Source organism: Leptodactylus fuscus, chromosome 5, assembly GCF_031893055.1.
Source record: "Leptodactylus fuscus isolate aLepFus1 chromosome 5, aLepFus1.hap2, whole genome shotgun sequence".
Taxonomy (NCBI): Eukaryota; Metazoa; Chordata; class Amphibia; order Anura; family Leptodactylidae; genus Leptodactylus; species Leptodactylus fuscus.
The window spans coordinates 58,535,207-58,555,548 of record NC_134269.1 but is presented as its reverse complement, the minus strand read 5'-3'; the positions used below and the strand labels follow the sequence as shown (position 1 = coordinate 58,555,548).

The 20,342-nt window shown below is 45.1% G+C and overlaps 1 pseudogene; it reads right to left on the bottom strand.

Moving 5' to 3' along the window:
- Positions 1 to 215: 215 nt before the first annotated feature.
- Positions 216 to 1,014, bottom strand: LOC142202873 (transforming protein RhoA pseudogene; annotated as a pseudogene).
- Positions 1,015 to 20,342: the final 19,328 nt, after the last annotated feature.

The following is a 20,342-nucleotide window of genomic DNA, read 5'->3' as shown; positions in this document are numbered from 1 at the left end:
TGGGGGCGGGACTCTGACAACTAGGCGGCGCCCTGGTGACATGGAATGTAGGCGTTAGTCTGCCGCTAACAGTGACGTTAAAGAGAAGAGATATAAATACTGCGAGCGAGCGAAACGACGTCTTATAAAATCTCATACAGAATAAATGGAAAAGAGACAGAGGCCGGAGAACACTCTAGATAAGAAACATCACTTCAGGGGGCGGGGCCGGCCGCGGCGGGGAGGGAGGGGGTGGGTCCGGCCGCTGCGGGGAGGGAGGGGGCGGGGCCGGCCGCTGCAGGGAGGGAGCGGGCGCCATCCCTTAGATCAGAAGGCACGTCGTTTTCTTCTTGCCGCGTCTGGCTTGCAGGGTGGCCCCGTGTGGCCAACTCAAAGACTTCCCTGATGCCGTCCTTCGTCTTGGCCGAGCACTCCATGTAGCCGTAGGCCGAGATCCGGTTGGCCATGTCTCGGCCTTCTTCAGGTTTCACCGGTTCCTGCTTCATCTTGGTCAGCTCCCGGCGGGTGTGCTCGTCGTTACGCAGATCCTTCTTGTTGCCGACCAGGATGATGGGCACGTTGGGGCAGAAATGTTTTACCTCAGGCGTCCATTTTTCAGGGATATTTTCTAAACTATCGGGGCTATCAATGGAGAAGCACATTAATATAACGTCTGTGTCTGGGTAGGACAGAGGCCGCAATCGGTCATAGTCCTCCTGGCTGGAGGTGTCCCAGAGGGCGAGCTCCACCTGCTTTCCATCCACCTCGATATCCGCCACGTAGTTCTCAAACACGGTGGGCACGTAGACCTCGGGGAACTGGTCCTTACTGAAGACGATGAGGAGACACGTCTTACCACACGCTCCATCGCCAACAATCACCAGCTTCTTACGGATGGCTGCCATCACTCTCTCCTGGCCGTGCTGGGCCGCTATTCGCTGCTGTGAAGGGCTCCGGGACGCGGCGGGCTGCTCTCCGGGTGGCGGTCTGGGTGTCCGTCCCTCCCTCGGGCGGCGGCCGTTATTACCTCACTCGAACTCCCTATAATAATTTTTTATTATATTATACAATTATTAATATTATACAATCAATTTAATATAGAACTTGTATATTTACATTCATAGGAATTCAATTCCCTCTATAAAATGTCAATTATTGCTTTGTGCTTGGCCATGGTTTGCTGCCTTTGCAATGTAAAAGTTGACCGCCAGCTGCCCACCAGCCAGTGTAGTTGTCTGCTAAGGGATGTCTTCTGTGATCCCACAGCAGACCTGAACCTTGTGGCCTTTGCCTTAATTGATGGGGTGAATTTATTAATACTGGCATTTCATACGCCAGACTTAAAAAACGAGCAAACAGGTGCAAGGTTACCCTGATTTATGAGGAGGTTTTGCACTCATCATAAATAAGGCACAGACCCGCTAACAACTGGTGTAGATTCCCAGCATTCACATGGAGTAAAGTGGTGCTGATTCTGCCATGATAACTCGCGGCAGAATCAGCGCTGATAAAAAGACTCTGTTTGACTTCAATGGGTTCCGTTTAACGAGTTTGAGTTCCGAGTCTTTTTATCAGCGCTGATTCTGCCACGAGTTATCATTGCAGAATCAGCGCCACTTTACTCCATGTGAAGGCCCCTTATACTGGGAATCTACACCAGTTGTTAGCGGGTCTGTGTCTTAAATATTTACTTCCATCTGTGTGCATAATATCACAGCTCACTTTATGAGCCCTTACGTTGCTGTGCTGGACTCTCAGAGACCATGACAACCTAAATGATACAACATTCAGTGAGAGCTTCTGCACCTCCCTTCCAGCAATTGTAGTGCCTCATATCCTATAAACAATAGGTCCCCTTTATATTCTTTCAACTGTGAATTAAATCTGAACATGGCCGTATAATAGCTGATCTTGTATATCACCATGATTCACTTTCTCTTATAACAAACAACACTTAGCATAAAACATAACTTTTAATGTCAAATATGGTCAGCTAAAATCTTTCAACGGTATAGCTAGGGCTAAAATTAGAATACATAACTCAATAAGAAAAGTAGGGAACACTATAGAGATATAGCTTTTTTGCAATGTTCCTAGATACTGCAGGGTAGTTCAGCTTAGGGGAGTGATAATCACAACTTAACAGGTGACGGTTAGCACTAAATAGGTGCCTAGATGATGATAATCTCACTGATACTGTAGCTGATAACAATGTTGTATAGAGTAAATACCTTCTTCCCCCCTACTGTTTTGATGCTGTTCACACTGCCCTAAAGCGTCCACTCAATAGCAAAGTTAACCTGACACCTAAACATATAACTAGTGTCCCTGTCCACTTGATAAATATGCCATTCTATAGGGTTCACACTAGATATGCTGTAAATAATTAATCTCTCTACGCGTTTCGATTACATATTCTCATCAGGAGAGGATAAGGAAAAATAATAAAGAAGATGTTGCAGTAAAAACCGCATTTCCCGGTTCCCCGATGGTGGGAGCCTGACACTGAGTACTGGCTCCCACCATCGGGGAACCGGGAAATGCGGTTTTTCTTCTTTATTATTTTTCCTTATCCTCTCCTGATGAGAATATGTAATCGAAACGCGTAGAGAGATTAATTATTTACAGCATATCTAGTGTGAACCCTATAGAATGGCATATTTATCAAGTGGACAGGGACACTAGTTATATGTTTAGGTGTCAGGTTAACTTTGCTATTGAGTGGATGCTTTAGGGCAGTGTGAACAGCATCAAAACAGTAGGGGGGAAGAAGGTATTTACTCTATACAACATTGTTATCAGCTACAGTATCAGTGAGATTATCATCATCTAGGCACCTATTTAGTGCTAACCGTCACCTGTCAAGTTGTGATTATCACTCCCCTAAGCTGAACTACCCTGCAGTATCTAGGAACATTGCAAAAAAAGCTATATCTCTATAGTGTTCCCTACTTTTCTTATGGAGTTATGTATTCTAATTTTAGCCCTAGCTATACCGTTGAAAGATTTTAGCTGACCATATTTGACATTAAAAGTTATGTTTTATGCTAAGTGTTGTTTGTTATATCACCATGATTGTCAGACAACTGCACCACAGTTGAAGGGGCTTTGATTGCACCATATTATTATGCAGATAGGATTTCAGTGTCATAAAGATGTAATTGTTTGCTTTTCAAATAAACTCCTGGATGGTCTTGTGTCTCAGGGCTCTTTGGATCACTGAAATCAATCTCAAAAACCTGTGAGTATTAGTTTGCTAAGTGAGTCTGATTAAAGGAAACCTACTTAAGAAGGATGTTCCACATTATTAAAGAGGACCTTTCATGTCCTCAGGCACATGTGGTGTAATACAGTCCTATGAAAAAGTTTGGGCACCCCTATTAATCTTAATCATTTTTAGTTCTAAATATTTTGGTGTTTGCAACAGCCATTTCAGTTTGATATATCTAATAACTGATGGACACAGTAATATTTCAGGATTGAAATGAGGTTTATTGTACTAACAGAAAATGCGCAATATGCATTAAACCAAAATTTGACCGGTGCAAAAATATGGGCACCTCAACAGAAAAGTGACATTAATATTTAGTACATCCTCCTTTTGCAAAGATAACAGCCTCTAGTCGCTTCCTGTAGCTTTTAATCAGTTCCTGGATCCTGGATGAAGGTATTTTGGACCATTTCTTTCTACAAAACAATTCAAGTTCAGTTAAGTTTGATGGTCGCCGAACATGGACAGCCCGCTCTCAAATGATCTGAAAACAAAGATTGTTCAACATAGTTGTTCAGGGGAAGGATACAAAACGTTGTCTCAGAGATTTAACCTGTCAGTTTCCACTGTGAGGAACATAGTAAGGAAATGGAAGACCACAGGGACAGTTCTTGTTAAGCCCAGAAGTGGCAGGCCAAGAAAAATATCAGAAAGGCAGAGAAGAAGAATGGTGAGAACAGTCAAGGACAATCCACAGACCACCTCCAAAGAGCTGCAGCATCATCTTGCTGCAGATGGTATCACTGTGCATCGGTCAACTATACAGCGCACTTTGCACAAATAGAAGCTGTATGGGAGAGTGATGAGAAAGAAGCCGTTTCTGCACGTACGCCACAAATAGAGTTGCCTGAGGTATGAAAAAGCACATTTGGACAAGGCAGCTTCATTTTGGAAACAAAAATTGAGTTGTTTGGTTATAAAAAAAGGCGTTATGCATGGCGTCCAAAAAGAAACAGCATTCCAAGAAAAACACATGCTACCCACTGTAAAATTTGGTGGAGGTTCCATCATGCTTTGGGGCTGTGTGGCCAATGCCGGCATCGGGAATCTTGTTAAAGTTGAGAGTCGCATGGATTCCACTCAGTATCAGCAGATTCTTGAGAATAATGTTCAAGAATCAGTGACGAAGTTGAAGTTACGCCAGGGATGGATATTTCAGCAAGACAATGATCCAAAACACCGCTCCAAATCCTCAGGCATTCATGCAGAGGAACAATTACAATGTTCTGGAATGGCCATCCCAGTCCCCAGACCTGAATATCATTGAACATCTGTGGGATGATTTGAAGCGGGCTGTCCATGCTCGGCGACCATCTAACTTAACTGAACTTGAATTGTTTGTCCAAAATACCTTTATCCAGGATCCAGGAACTGATTAAAAGCTACAGGAAGCGACTAGAGGCTGTTATCTTTGAAAAAGGAGGATGTACTAAATATTAATGTCACTTTTCTGTTGAGGTGCCCATACTTTTGCACCGGTCAAATTTTGGTTTAATGCATATTGCACATTTTCTGTTAGTACAATAAACCTCATTTCAATCCTGAAATATTACTGTGTCCATCAGTTATTAGATATATCAAACTGAAATGGCTGTTGCAAATACCAAAATATTTAGAACTAAAAATGATTAAGATTAATAGGGGTGCCCAAACTTTTTCATAGGACTGTATACCGCTAGAAAGCTGACGGTGCGCTGAATTCAGTGCTCTATCGGCTTTCCTGTTCTGTGCCGCCGCTGAAAAGCTATGGGTGCTGGTACCATAGCTTTTCAGTGTCAGAAGGGTGTTTCTGACAGTCTGTGAGGAATGCCCCTCCTAACAGTACTGTCCATAGCTCTGTACTGTGAGGGGGTGTTGCTTACCGGCTAGCCATGATGCTGAGTGGTGAGGAAAACCCCCTACCCCTCCTGACAGTACTCACCCATAGACTAGTACTGGGCGGGGTGTTCCTCACCATTCAGCATCATGGCTGGTTGGTAAGGAATGCCTCCTCACAGTACAGCGCTATGGACTCTACTGTCAGGAGGGGTGTTCCTCACAGACTGTCAGAAATACCCTTCTGAAACTGAAGAAATACTGTAATGTCACCGATAGCTCTTCAGCAGGGGCAAATAACGGGAAAGCCGATAGCGTGCTGAATTCAGTGCACTGTCGGCTTTCTAGTGGTGTATTACACGGCATGTGCCCGAGGACCTGAAAGATTCTCTTTAGAAGGTCACAGGTTTCAAGCAATATGGGAAAGAACAAGAATGGAGATGAGCGAACACTATTCGAAACAGCTGTTTTGAATAGCACGCTCCCATAGAAATGAATGGACGTAGCCGGCATGGGGGGGTTAAGCGGCCGGCCGCCGGCAAAGTCTACGTGCCAGCCGCTTCCATTCATTTCTATGGGAGCGTGCTATTTGAAACAGCTGTTTCGAATAGTGTTCGCTCACCTCTAAACAAGAGTCTTTTTAGTGCAATGCTTTGGGCATGGTGTGAAAACATTCGATATTTCCCAAAAAATTAAGCATTATCATTGTACTGTGAAGAGATCTGTGGCTAATTCAGAGCACAGACGGGTTTGTGCAGATAAAGGCAAAATGAGGAAGGTTTATGCCAGACAAATGAATCGGATTAACAGAGCAGCTGCTAAAATACCATTACAAAGCATCAAACAGGTATTTGAAGCTGCTTTGTGCCTCTTGAGTCCCATGAACCTCAAGTTGTAGGATCCTTCAGAGGCTTGCAGTTGTTAATAAACCTACTATTCAGCCACCCCTAAACAGTGCTCATAAGCAGAAACGGTTGCAGTGGTCCCACACATGCATGAAGACTAATTTTTAAACAATCTTGTTTACCGATGAGTGCTGTGAAACCATGGATGAAACAGTCAATGGTTGGTGGATGGCCACCATGTCTCAAAAAAGTGGCAGAGTTATGTTTTGGCCCGGAACCATGTGGAAACAGCTGGTACAACTTTCTAAAAAAGTATATAGAGTTTCTGACTAACCACTTTCTTCCAAAAAGAAGAACTTTGCCTTCCGTAGCAAAATCATCTTCACGTATGACAAAGTATCATCTCATGCAGAAAATAATAGCTTTGAGTCTTTAGCTGGTATGGGAATAAAAGAAGTACAACTGATGCTGAGGTCACCATCCTCCCCTGACCTCAACCCTATTGAGAACGTGTGGAGTATCCTGAAGCAAAAGATCTATGAGGGTGGGAGGCAGTTCATATCAAAACAGCAGCTCTGGAAGGCTATTCTGATATCCTACAAAGAAATTCAATCAGAAAATATCCATAAACTCACAAGTTCAATGTATGCAAGAATTGTGAAGGTGATATAAAAAAAGGGGTCCTGTGTTAACATGCAACTTGCCTTGTTAAAATGTTTTTGATTGAAATAGCTATTGATGTCAGTAAATGTAACTTTTGCTGATACACATTCAACAAATGACTTTATTCACTTCTTTACAAACTATAAAATGTTTAGAAACTCCGTTGTGCAGAAAAATTTGCAATAGTGGATTTTTATTTTTTAATTTGTAAAAAAAAGAAAAAGAAAATTATGACTGGGAATTTAGATCATGGTGTATAATACTGATGAACTAGCCATAAAACAGATCATCTATATAAGATCAGTCTAACTTCCATCACCCCCCCACCCATCAGCTGTTTGAAGAAGCGTCACCATTCGGATGACCACTGCAGCCTCTACATTGGTTACCAAGCACAGCGTCATAAATTGTATAGTGGCTGTGCTTGGTATTGCAAAACATAAAACTGTTGCATGTCCATTGTATTGTCACTTGTACAGTCTTTCCCAATAGAAATTAACTTCATGTACAGTAAAATACTCTCATTGTCATGTCATTGTCATTATGAATATTTGATGTTGTAAAGTAAAAGCAAGATCAAATCTTTTAGAGTGCTGTCTAGGGTTGAGAGATCGGGATGGGAAATGTTCGGATTCCGATCGGTGATCGAGTAAATTTCACGATCGTAATCGTAATTCCAAACCCCCTTCTTTTCCGACGGGATCAAGGTCGGAGGTTATTTCCCACAATGCTTGGCTACTGGCCAATCATTGTGAGAAAAGCTATAGTATCAGATGAGCGAGTACTCTTCGAAACTCCCTTAAGACTACTCTTCTGTTTCTTCCCTGCTGTGCCCTATACTTGGCTCTGCTACATCTCGGATGTAGCAAAGCTGAGTATATGGTAAAACAGGGACGAAGCAGAAGAGTGGCAGGCTGCGGTAAATCATTCTGTGCTGCGCTGCTGTGAGGATGATGAGGCACTCGCCATATAATAAGCCATGACTGAAGTTTGCGAATAGATAGATACTACTGTACATTGACTTGGAGATGTAGCAAAGTCCAGTATATGGCACAGCAGGGAGGAAACAGAAGAGTAGATAGTATCTATCTACTCGCAAACTTCGCTCAACTTACCTGCACAGATCCGCTGCCGCTCCCTGTTCTTCTCGCTCCTCTTCTCTCTCATTGATATGATTAAGAGCACCCTGCGCACCCCCGCCTCCCTAGACTAGTGTTAGAGATGCTGGGAGAAAGCGGGGCTTGTGGCTTAGGAAAGTGTGGGCGGGTACTGGGAGGGGAGATGTGAGTGATGCACTCACTTCTCCCTGCCCACACTCTCCTAAGCCACAACAAGCCCCGCCTACTCCCATCATCTCTAACACTAGCCTAGGGAGGTGGGGGCGCGCACAGAGCTCTGAAAGCATGTCAATGAGAGAGGAACGGACCAAGAAGAAGGGGGAGCAGTAGCAGATCTTTGCAGGTAAGCGAACACCAGGGGGCCTAAGTAGCCGGGGGATTTTTTTTTAATCACTACACAGCATGGAGTCCAAAAATTGAAACAATTTGCATTTTTTGCATTTTTTTTAAGGCAGAAGTAATAAAAACCCACTTTGCCCCCATACCCCAACAAAATTCAAAAGTGGCGAGGGCAGCATAACATGGAAAAAAAGGTGCAAATGCGTCATAAATAAAGCACAGCAGGAAACGTCAAGGAAAATAGTTGCCCAAAAAAAAAGTGGCAAATTATGCCAAAACAATCATCCACGTGGCTTAATAAATGTGCCCCAATGAGGTACTCTGCCTTTCAGGTTCCGTGCACATGTAGTTTTTTGGTGAGGAAAAAATCAGCTTCAGGAATTAGGAAATATTTTTTTTCCTGCAGGACAGTGTATGGACCTTGAAAAAACTGCTAGTGGTTTTTCCACATGGTTTTTGCCAATTCCACGTGGATTTTCTGCCTCCCATTGACTGCGTTGGTTTTTGCAGGCAGAATCTGCATGAAGGAGGCATTAGGAAGATAGCGGAACGCATGGTCTGTTGTTCTATGGGGAGGCGCTTTTTCCACGTGGATTCTGACACGGATTCAGTACCAAAATCCTTGCCGAAAACTCCATGTGAATGGCCCCTCAGAGTTTTCACGTCACTGAATTGCAGCTATTGGAGAGTTCCATGGTTATATTCACCTTCTAACAACTCAAATTATTCCTAATAGAGATTCTCTTGTCATTTTTCGAAGTCGAGAAGCAAAATGTCTGCGCATATCTTCTGGTGAACATCGTGGTTGTCATAGATACTTAGTACTTAGTAGACATGGAGGAAAACATAGGCGCATCAAATTCAACTTCTCTCAGATCTAGCAATTTAGTCCATATGAAAAGAATTAAAGCGACTGCGTTCGCGGTAGCAAAGATATACCGAGGATTTTACTGTAGCAAGAAATCACCACACCACTTCATGGTTAACGACACCATTATTACAGATGCCTCCCCTCAGCAAGTGATAACATATCTGCCTACAGAGCTCTTTTTAAGGAGACAACTTGTAATTCACAACACGTACAACACCCAGAATGTACTTTCTACAGAAGTGACATACAGTAGCTCAGCTGTCATATAATAATGTGCACCACAACCAGATGAAAATACTTCTCTCTGCTGAGATATTTGGATGTAATGAAAATGATTTCACAGAAAGAAATGATCTCACCTCAAGCGAAAAGAAGAAAGAAAAGAAATACTGCCATTGCGGTTTGTGGGCCTGCACAATGATCATTTGGCCGACCGCTGTACATATGCACACTTAGCTCAGGCCCGGTTCACATCTGCGTTCGGGGCATTCCGTTCCCCTCTCCGCATGAAAAATACGGAGAGAAAAGTCCTGCAATCAGCACTTTTCTCTCCACATTTTTCGTGTGGAAACCACACAGACCACATTATAGTCTATGGGGTCTGTAGGTTTCCTTAGGTAACTGCTTTTTTATGCGGATTAGGTTTCTATTCAGGGGAACAGAACGGAAACCCATGTGCAGATGTGAACCGGTCCTTAGTCAATTGTGCATGTATTCTGAATTAGGAGGGTGCAGAAAACTGCTGCCAGAGGTGTCCCCTGTTGTACTCCAGTCTTTTTCCCCCAACATATGCAAGCTGGGACCCCATCATATAAATGGCACAATGTTCTCGAGATGTTTGAACAATGTCCAAATTATGTGTATGACCTTAACCAGTCAGTTAATAATGATGGGGTCTATGTGCCACAAAAGGTGAAGGATGCATTTAACCAAATAATTTTGCACATATATGATATATATGTATGACAGCATATATTCATGTAAACAATAGAAATACTCACCACATTGCTCATCCACTGGTCGCCGTCGTTGGGCAGGGCTTCGGGCTGGGTGATGGTTGTGGGGCTGGATGCTTAGTTTGGACGCTTATTAATTGATTATTAATAGAATAATTGCTGATCAAACGTAGAAGACACATGCTTTTGAAGAGTTCATTGAATAAAATAAAGAAGTATCATCTGCACTTTATAGAGTCCAATCCTTAATGATCAACTCCTGATTTCAGCTTCAGAAACTGTATCAACAAAACCTGAAAATGTATCCTAAGCTCTGATCGCATGAAAGATTTTGGTGATGATTTTGGGGAGGATTATGCCCTGATTCTGCCTCCCATTATATTCAATCGGGGGCAGAGATCAATTCAGGACACTGGAAAAATAGGCGCCCTGCTCAGTCTTGCCTAGGCTCTCACAGCCAGTGGCATAACTAAAGTCTTGTGGGCCCCAGTGAAATCTTTTGTTTGGGGGACCCTACCTCATCCCTACAGAAAATTCTTGATAGTGACGGTTACGGGTGCTAAGGAGTTTAATCATCCTTAGTGTGGTTAGGGTAAGGGGGCGTTCACACTACCGTCAGTGTCCGACAGGTAGTGTCCACTCCTAGTGTCCATTCAAAATCTCACACGGACATTAGGAGCGGACACTAACTGTGTCCGTGACACTTTTCATTCATTTAAATGGCGATCGGGTGCGTTCTTTTGCACTCCGTGCCTGTCCTTCACTGTCCGTTTGTAAAGATGTCCGACTTTTCAAGCGCACAGAAAAAACCTACATGCCGGGTTTTTCTGTCCGCTTGAAAAGTCGGACATCTATACCAACGGACACTTAAGGACAGGCACGGAGTGCAAAAGAACGCACCCGATCGCCATTTAAATGAATGAAAAGTGTCACGGACACAGCTAGCGTACGCTCCTAATGTCCGTGCAAGATTTTGAACGGACACTAGGAGCGGACACTACCTGTCGGACACTGACGGTAGTGTGAACGCCCCCGAACCTTTGGGTCTCCTTGGTTTATGGGCCAGATGGAAGCTGCAATCTCAATACTGATGACAGTGTTTATGGGCTCCCTAAGGCTCCTGGGCCCCGGTGAGACTACACCCCCTAAAGTTACGCCCCTGCCTACAGTTGATTCAGCTGTGAAGCCCATGACACAAGCCACTCCTCTCATTACACCCATTCATCTGAACCGAACCTGTGGGTGAAAGTCATGGCAGAAAGACAGAGGGGTGAACAATGAAAAGGAATTTAAGAGGGAACTCTGCCTTAGATTCCTATTTCCGTTGTATGAACATACCCTTACCCTCACTGGAGTAAAGTGTAGAATTGCATCTTAGCCTTTAAGAACTATTTATTTCAAAAACATCTTTCAGCTCCTGACATATCTGCCCTTGTACTGTAAATACTTGTAGTCATCATGAAATAACAACTCTGGAGCATCTTTTCTTAAAATGATCTGTTATGCTGTTCCTCTATTATTCCTCCTAGACATTCATGAATGTACTGGATTATATAATTCCCTTGTCAAAGGAGCGCATACACAATCTGATACTGTCAGCACTTACTGGACATATGAAGGCTTTCCTATTCAAGTAGTAGGAGAACCACAGAGCAGTGGACAAGACTGCAGGACTTTTCTCGTTACAGCACGTGCTCCCTGTCCATCTTACAGTGCCTAGGTGTTACTGTACCAGCTGATCTGTGTGGGGCCCAGGTGTCTGAACCCTACAGATAACAAATATACTGATGACCTATCCTGTGTTCTAATGTTCAGTTTTTTTTAATAGCCACAATAGGTTTGTAATGAAAGAGTGTGAATGGCCATCTCAAGATAGGGCTACATACTGTAGCAACGTGTTGTGCAAAACCAAGTCTCAGACAAATCATGCAACCAACAACGTTTGCACAGTTTGCTTGTTACTTGCTGACTATTGTTGAGCTCTTTATCTTACAGTGTAGCACTAGCTCTAGTAATCTATGCATGTTTGCATTTTTCTCTATAGATTTAATAATGGAAGGAAAACACACAGAGAAAAGTGGAGAAAAAAAAACAAAATAAAATGTGCTATGTGAGGTTTTAGCCTAAAAGTAGTTTTTCTAGTATAATCTATTTTTTTCTCTAAAATTAAGGATACCACACGGATGCCATCAATTTTCAGTCTGATTTTCACGGATCCAAAACTGTTGAAAATAAAGCAATCTAGTTAAAAAAAAAAATAAAAAAAATGTGAAAAATGGATCTACCATGGACAGAACATATTCATCAACTGATAGGAATGTGTGCTGTCTGTGGACAACACGGACAGTACACACGTATATAAGCAATAATTATTTATAGTATACTATGATTTTAGCACATAAAGAATAGTTATCCTCGATCCATCCTCTGACCTCTAAGACCCCTGCCGTTCCTGAGAACAGGGGTACTTTACCCTCATTGTAAATGCAATCAAGTTGAACGTAGGCAGCTACACTCCCATTTACTTCAATGAGAGCTCAGGAGATAGCAAAGTCCTGTAATTCAAATCCCCCTCTGGGCCCATCAGCCCTTCCACCCCCTGCACGAATAGCGTACGGCACAGTACTTTCACTGTACAACATGCATATAGACAAAATCTCAACCAGCCTACACATCAATATAATAAACTGGGTAGATGAAGTAATAAAGTATGCAGTTTATTATTATATGGAAGCATCAGTTGAAGATAATATATCGGCACAGAGGCAAGTCAATCACTTATTTTCCTCTCTGGGATTCACCTTTTAGAGGAAAATAAAAAAAAGATCATACTCACCTGTCCCCGGTACTCTGGTGTCCCATGCCGCTGTCCGGTCTAGTGGTACCCGGCAGTGGCGTAACTACCACCATCGCAGCGGTAGCAGCTGCCACAGGGCCCGGGACATTAGGGGCCCGGTGACAGCTGCTACTGCTGCTATCATTATGCTCGGAGGTCTTTTCGGACCCCCGAGTATAATGATCGGGGCCCCCTGTTGGTGGAATACTTTCCACCAACAGGGGGCCCCGAAGCTGCAGCAACGGCTGAGACACAGGAGCTGCAGGTCTGGCTCCTGTCAGCGCTGCAGGACGTTCCCCCCCTCTCTCCCCCCTCCCTTTCTCTGCTGTCCTCTGCCCACCAATGAGAGGAGGAGGCGGGGCTTATCCCTTCCGTCCTGCACAGAAGAGAAGAGGAAGAAGCTGCTCCAGGAAAATGAAACTGAAGCTACACAGGTACGTACTGGGGTTACTTATTACTATCAGGCATTTGGGGGATTACTTGTGTTTTAGTAACTCCATGTGCCTCATAGTAATAGCAGTTAACCCCATCATCTCCCTCACATTAACCCCTGTTTGCCTCACCATAAGAGTTACTGATATGTGAGACATTTGGGGGTAATAATAATGAAGATACTTTATTATTACCTCCATGTCTCTCACATATCAGTAACTCTTATGGTGAGGCAGACAGGGGTTAATGTGAGGGAGATGATGGGGTTAACTTCTATTAATATGAGGCACATGGAGTTACTAAATTGTAATGCACATGACCAGATTTTTTTTTATCCACAATTTGTCCTGGTATAGTGGTCAGCGGTGACAGTATTTAGTCCTGTAGGGGCCACTAAGGGACATAATACTGTGTGCAGGGGCCACTAAGGGACATAATACTGTGTGCAGGGGCCACTATTGGGTATAATACTGTGTGCAAGGGCCACTAAGGGACATAATACTGTGTGCAGGGGCCACTATGGGACATAATAGAGCGCGCAGGAATGCGTAGGAGGGACTCGGTCGAGATCTTCGGTGTCGGGGGGGCCCCATGTCAAAAGTTCGCCACGGGGCCCCGCCATTCCTAGTTACGCCACTGGTACCCGGGAACTTGTATCTCACTGCATGTGAACCCTGCAGCCAATCAGTGGCTTCAGTGGTCACAGGAAAGAACACAGAACATCACCGGTGACGTATGCGAGTCAGCAGGCTACTGACAGGTTCCCTAGTACAGAAATGGTATGAGGCAAGGACTAGGCACGTATTACCCTTTTCAGAAGAATGATGTATATATGCAACAATTCTGATGGGTGCTGCGCCTGCACTGATTCCAGCTGTTAACCATTTAGATGCAGTGGACAATTGCGACGGTATTATTTAAAGCTTAAATCAGATCAGATGCCCTCAAGCCCCCCCGCCCACACCCCAAAGCGTTATGGCAGTGATCTGCTGCTATGACACCCGGAAGCCTACTGAAGGCTGCTAGGCCTGTTAACAGTATATGTCTATTAAATGCAGCCAGTTTTACAATATACTGCAATACAGTAGTATTGCAATATATTGGGATCTAACATTAAAAGTAAAAAAAATAATTGCAATATACAAAATAAAAAAAATTAAATGAAAAACACTCCTTGCCTAACTGTATATGTATAAAATCAAAAACATCATACATTCCCCAACATAGTATCAATAAGAACTGCAGTGTCAACAAAAAAGACCCTTTACATAGAAAAAGATATGACGATGCAAAGATTTTTTTTCCAAAGTTTTACTTTTTTCCCCCAAGGGATTAAAACATAAAAAAAACTACGGTATATAAATTTGGTGTCACTGGGATCGTAATAACCTGCAGAATATACTTAAAATGTCAATCATGCTGCACAGTGAACACAGTAAAAGCAAAACCCATAAAACCTGGTGACGTTTTTTTTTTTGTTTTTTTTTCCAATTACCCCTAATTTTGATTTTTTTTCTTTTCCAGCTTCACAGTACATTGTACAGAGTATTAAATGGTGTCATTATGAAGTATAAATTGTCCTGCCAAAAATAAGTCCCCATTCCAAGTGGAAAATATAAATGTTATGGCTCTACACATAAATGAAAATTGACCTGGTCATGAAAAGGTTAATGAGTGTTGGTGCAGTTTCAGGAATTCGCAAACAAGTGTCATGTAGCGCTAGACCATACCTCCCAACCGTCCCGATTTCCGCGGGACAGTCACGATTTGGGTGACATGTCCCGCGGTCCCGGTTGGAGGGAGGTATGTCCCGATTTCAACTCAGATCTGCGTCCAGAGGACGCAGATCTGAGTTGAACACACATGCGGCTGAAGCAAGGAGCTGACACAGGTCAGCTCCTCGCTTCGCCGCTGTGCGCCTCTCTCGCTGACACATATGCGGCTGAAGCGAGGAGCTGACCTGTGTCAGCTCCTCGCTTCGCCGCTGCCGCCGGCTCCTGGCTTGTAGATGTGATGTGTCATGTGACACATCGCGTCTACAAGCCAGTAACCGGCGGCAGCGGCAAAGCAAGGAGCTGACACAGGTCAGCTCCTCGCTTCAGCCGCATATGTGTCAGCGAGAGAGGCGCGCAGAGAGCGGCGAGGGAGCGGAGGAGAAGGTAAGTTTAATGTGGAGGTGGAATGTGAAACTGGGGCCAGATGAAGGAGAGGACGGCATGACACTAGGGACAGAGATGGAGAGGTCGGCATGACACTTGGGGCAGAGATGTGGGGACATGAATCTGGGGGCAGAGATGTGGAGACATGAATCTGGGGGCAGAGATGGAAGGGGGACATGAATCTGGGGACAGAGATGGGGGACATGAATCTGGGGGCAGAGATGGAAGGGGGACATGAATCTGGGGGCAGATGAAGGGTGTATATGAAACTGGGGGAGAGATAAAGGGGGGGACATATAATTTACGGGTGACTGTAGGAGGATTATACTGTGTGCGGGCACATGAAAAATTAATGAGTGGGCGGAGTCAACACAAAAGTGGGCGGGGCTAAATTTGCCGCAGCGCGCTACGCGTGCCGCACATTTTGTCCCTCTTTCGATTCTTCAAAAGTTGGGAGGTATGCTAGACTGTGTCTCATGAATGAATTTAACTAGTGGCTCTTAGGCACCCCAGTCCAACAATGAGTGCACCTATCATGTAAGAAAGTATCTGATACTTCATAGTAACATCTCAGAAGATTTCATTGATGGGAGTCTATGTGGTGAACCTTTCAATGATCACTGAGAAGCTCTTAGCAGTGGCAGCTGCCACAGGGCCTGGGACATTAGGAGCCCGGTGACAGCCGCTACCACTGCATTTTCTTTTTTTCTTAATAGGCCATTACCGGCTGGAGTTACTTCAGCCGGTAACGGGCCCTATTTACTTACCGATCCTGGCAGGAACTGGGATCGGTAAGTGACACCAGAGACCCCACAAACACTATCATTATACTCGGGGGCCTTTTCAGACCCACGAGTATAATTATTGAAGGCCCGGGAGCAGGACCGGCTCCAGGTTTTTATGGGCCCTTGGGCGACAGAGCCTCAGTGGGCCCCCTTGTAAAGGAGGCGGGGGGAGTCGAGACACTGTGCGTCGTAGATGAAGCAAGTGACGTCATGCAGGAGTGTGGCGTCACCAACGCCATACCTCCCAATTTTTAAAGAGAAGAAAGGGGAGCAAAATGTGCGGCGCGCTTTGCGTGCCGCGGCAAATTTGGCTCCACCCACTTTTGTTGATTCCACCCATTCTCATTCATTTATCATGTGCTCCCACACAGTACAATCCTCCTACAGTCACCCGTAAATTATATGCCCCCCTCCATCTCTCCCCCAGTTTCATATACACCCTTCCTCTGCCCCCAGTTTCATGTCCCCCCTCCATCTCTGTCCCCAGTTTCATCACGTTCTCCCTCTTCATCTGCCAACAGTTTCATGTCCCCCGTCTCTGCCCCAGTGTCATGCTGTTCCACCCCCCCATCTGCCCCAGTGTCATGCTGTTCCCCCCTCCCCTTCATTTGCCCCCCAGTTTCATTGGGCCCCCTCCATCTTTGTCCCCAGTTTCATGCCGTTCTCTCCCCACCACCTTCATGTTCCCCAGTGTCATGCCGTTCCCCCCCTCCCCTTCATTTGCCCCCCAGTTTCATTGGGCCCCCTCCATCTTTGTCCCCAGTTTCATGCCGTTCTCTCCCCACCACCTTCATGTTCCCCAGTGTCATGCCGTTCCCCCCCTCCCCTTCATTTGCCCCCCAGTTTCATGGGCCCCCTTCATTATGTTCCACCTTTATATTTAATACAAAACAAACACTTATACTCACCTTCCATCACTCACCTTCCATCGATCCCCTGACGCTCCTCTCTCCAGTCACATACGCGATTAAAGCAGGAGCTGTGAGTTCAGCTCCTGCTTAGCTGCGGCCCGGCTTGCGTGTGTAGGCGTGATGACGTCATCGCGCCTACACACGCAAGCCGGGCCGGAGCTAAGCAGGAGCTGTGAGTTCAGCATCTGCTTAGCTGCGGCCCGGCTTGCGTGTGTATGCGTGATGACGTCATCGCGCCTACACACGCAAGCCGGGCCGGAGCTTTAAAGTAGGAGCTGAACTCACAGCTCCTGCTTTAATCGCGTATGTATTCCAGCTCATCGGCGGACGGACGCCGATGAGCTGAAATCTTGACAGTCAAGTGCCGGGGGGCCCCCAGAGGCTCTGTGGGCCCCGGCACTTGCCCGACTATGCCGTGCGCTGACGCCGGCCCTGCCCGGTAGGGGTAAGCAAACATAAAATACTGTGTTACTTACCTTTCCATGCTCCTGGCAGGCTTTTGGCCTACTACTGTGAGGTCCCTGATGTCACATGATCGGGGCCTGCATGTGATGTTCGAACGTCAAGGAAGATGGCTGATACCACAGAGGACTGCAGAGGAGCCGCGGATAGGTAAGTGACAGTGGTTTTTTATGTTTGTATCCCCCCCTTGGGTCTTCGATTATTATACTCTTGGGTCTGAAAAGACCCCAGAGTATAATAATTGTTCATGGGTGTCCACAGTGGGCATAATACTGTGTGCAGGGGCCACTATTGGGCATAATACTGTGTGCAGGGGCCACTATGGGGGCTAATAGAGTGAGCAGTAATGTGGGGGGGGGTCAGTCGTTGGGGTCTTCGACATTGGTTGGGGGAGGGGGGGGGGCCTGACAAAATTTCGCCAGGGTGCCCCGCCATTCCTAGTTACGCCACTGGTTCTTAGCTACCCCTTCGGCTGAATCTTAAGTTTTCTAAATTGATAAGGGGAGTCAGCAGAAATAACTGAGGCTGAGAGATTAACCAACGGTTATTTTATGTGTATGATCACATTTAGTGACAACAGCAGATCATACAGCTGGAATATCAGTAGTTGTCAATAATCATATAGGCCATAATCCTGAATGTGTTTTATCTACACTCAGTGGCCAAAAGTCACGGGAAGGTGTGTCCCAGAGCCAGTTGTGTCGGATATGACGTACAAACAGTGTGACGAGATGCAGACAGGTGTCTCGTGAACATGGCAGCATGTCGCGAGTTCAGTGGCTTTGAACGTGGGATGGAAATTGGTGCAAGACGCATGGGGCATAGCATTTTGGAGATTACCCAGGAATTTGGGCTTCCGAGGTGAACAGTGTCTTGGGTGGACCTGCAATATTGCAGAGACAATGTTGGCAGCCACGTAAACCGGCGCACCAGTCGACCATGAATGTTTGATGAACGAACGTCATGTCACCTCTGCAGAGTCGTACAGGGCTCTCAGGGCTCCTGTGGGTCAAACTGCTGCCGATTTGAATGTGGGAAGCCAGGACCCCATTTCCATCAGGACTGTACACCGAGAACTGCACCGCATAGCCTTCAACAGTTGATGCTCGACCCGTGTCCCTTTGCTGACTGTGCAACTCAGAGCTCAAAGACTGGCATGGGCCCGCGACCATTGTCATTGGACCATGGAACAATGGCAGCATGTGGCATGGTCTGACGAATCACGGTTCCAGTTGTACAGAGCCAATGGGCGTGTGAGAGTCTAATCCATTGCCAAAATACTACAGTACTGAACAGATGCATTCCTTAGGAAACCAATGACAGGCGACATTACCTCTGACTGTAGTCGCTCTATTTCCTCATTTTCTTCACTCGTCCCAAAAATAATTGTGCACAGTGAATTGTACCTGTAACAGTGATACCGCCTGCCATAGTAATAATACTCCCTCATAACTAATAGTGCCTGCTATACTTCCCCAAATAGTGATAGTGGTCCCTCAGTGTGCTTTATTAGTAAAGTGATCCCACTGTAATAATGCTCATTCTGTGTGCCTCCAATAGTAATAATGCTTGCCCAGAGTTCATCATTCACGGTGCCCTATTACTAACAGTTCCCCTCATAGTGCCCCAGAAGTACTTTCTCAGTGTGATATATTAGTAATTGTGCCCATTATAGTGCTCCCAAATTAAATGCACCACATGAAGATTGAAAGAAAGATAAAAATTAAGGTAAAGGTTACTAAAATAGCGATGTGGTACACTGTTATGACATCTCACAGTGCAGCGAATACAGACCTGTCGGGTCTGTATTTGCATTGTGAAGGATAGACTGGTCTATGAGTGCGCACGCAGGGCCGGCGGCATCTCGCCGCTTGGCTTTGCATATGTGACCCCGCCCACCAATGACGAAACAAAGCCGGAAGACAGAAGATTTCAAAGAAAAGAAGACTGGTGAGTATGCGACGTGGGAGTACCCTTTTAAGGATTGGTCCTTAGCCTTAAGGTATGCTCACATGGAGGAATTTTGAGCTGATTTTGAGGTGGATTCCTCCTAAAAATCAGCCTCAAATTCCAGCCTCAGTCTTTCCCCTATTGTTTTCATTGAGAGGCAATGAAGGGCGTTACTTTATTTCAGTACCCTTGGTGGAAAGCTGAATCTCTGCTTAGGGCCAAAAAGTGGAGAGGAATCTGATGCAGTGGACCACCTTAAATTCCTCTTCACTTTCCACCATGTGAGGCTAGGTTCACATCCACGTCAGAGACTTCACCACAGAAACCACCAAAAATCGGTGGAGAGAAAAGTCCTGCATGGAGGGATTTTTTCTCTGCCAGTTTTAGTATAAAAATGGCAGAAACCCGCCAGTCTATGGGGTCCGCGCGTGACTGCTGTTTTGAGGGTCTGGCTCTCTGTCGAGACCAGTGCAGGTGTGAACCTAACTTAACGGGACTGAGGATAAGAAGTGACTGGGATTCTTTGGTGGGACTCAAAAGCCAAGATTATAGGTTGTTCCTTTGGATCACAGGGCAACCCAGGAGCATAGGTATAGGGGTTGCAGGGATAACAGATGCAATTGGACCTCATAAGACATAAAATATAGCACTATTCTAAACAGCACAGAGTAGAGAGGGGCCTTGTTACAGATTTTGCATCTGGGACCAGGAGCATAATAATAATAATAACAACTTTATTTATATAGTGCCAACATATTCCTTAGCACTTTACAAACCAGAGGACACAAAATGAGACATTGTAATGTGACAAAGAAATAAACATATCAAACAATAGGAGTGAGGGCCCTGCTCACAAGAGCTTACAATCTATGAGGAGGTAAGGGGGCACAAGAGGTCAGAGGGCTTGTTTGGTACAATGGTCCAGCCATCTTTTAATAGAAAAGGTTGTG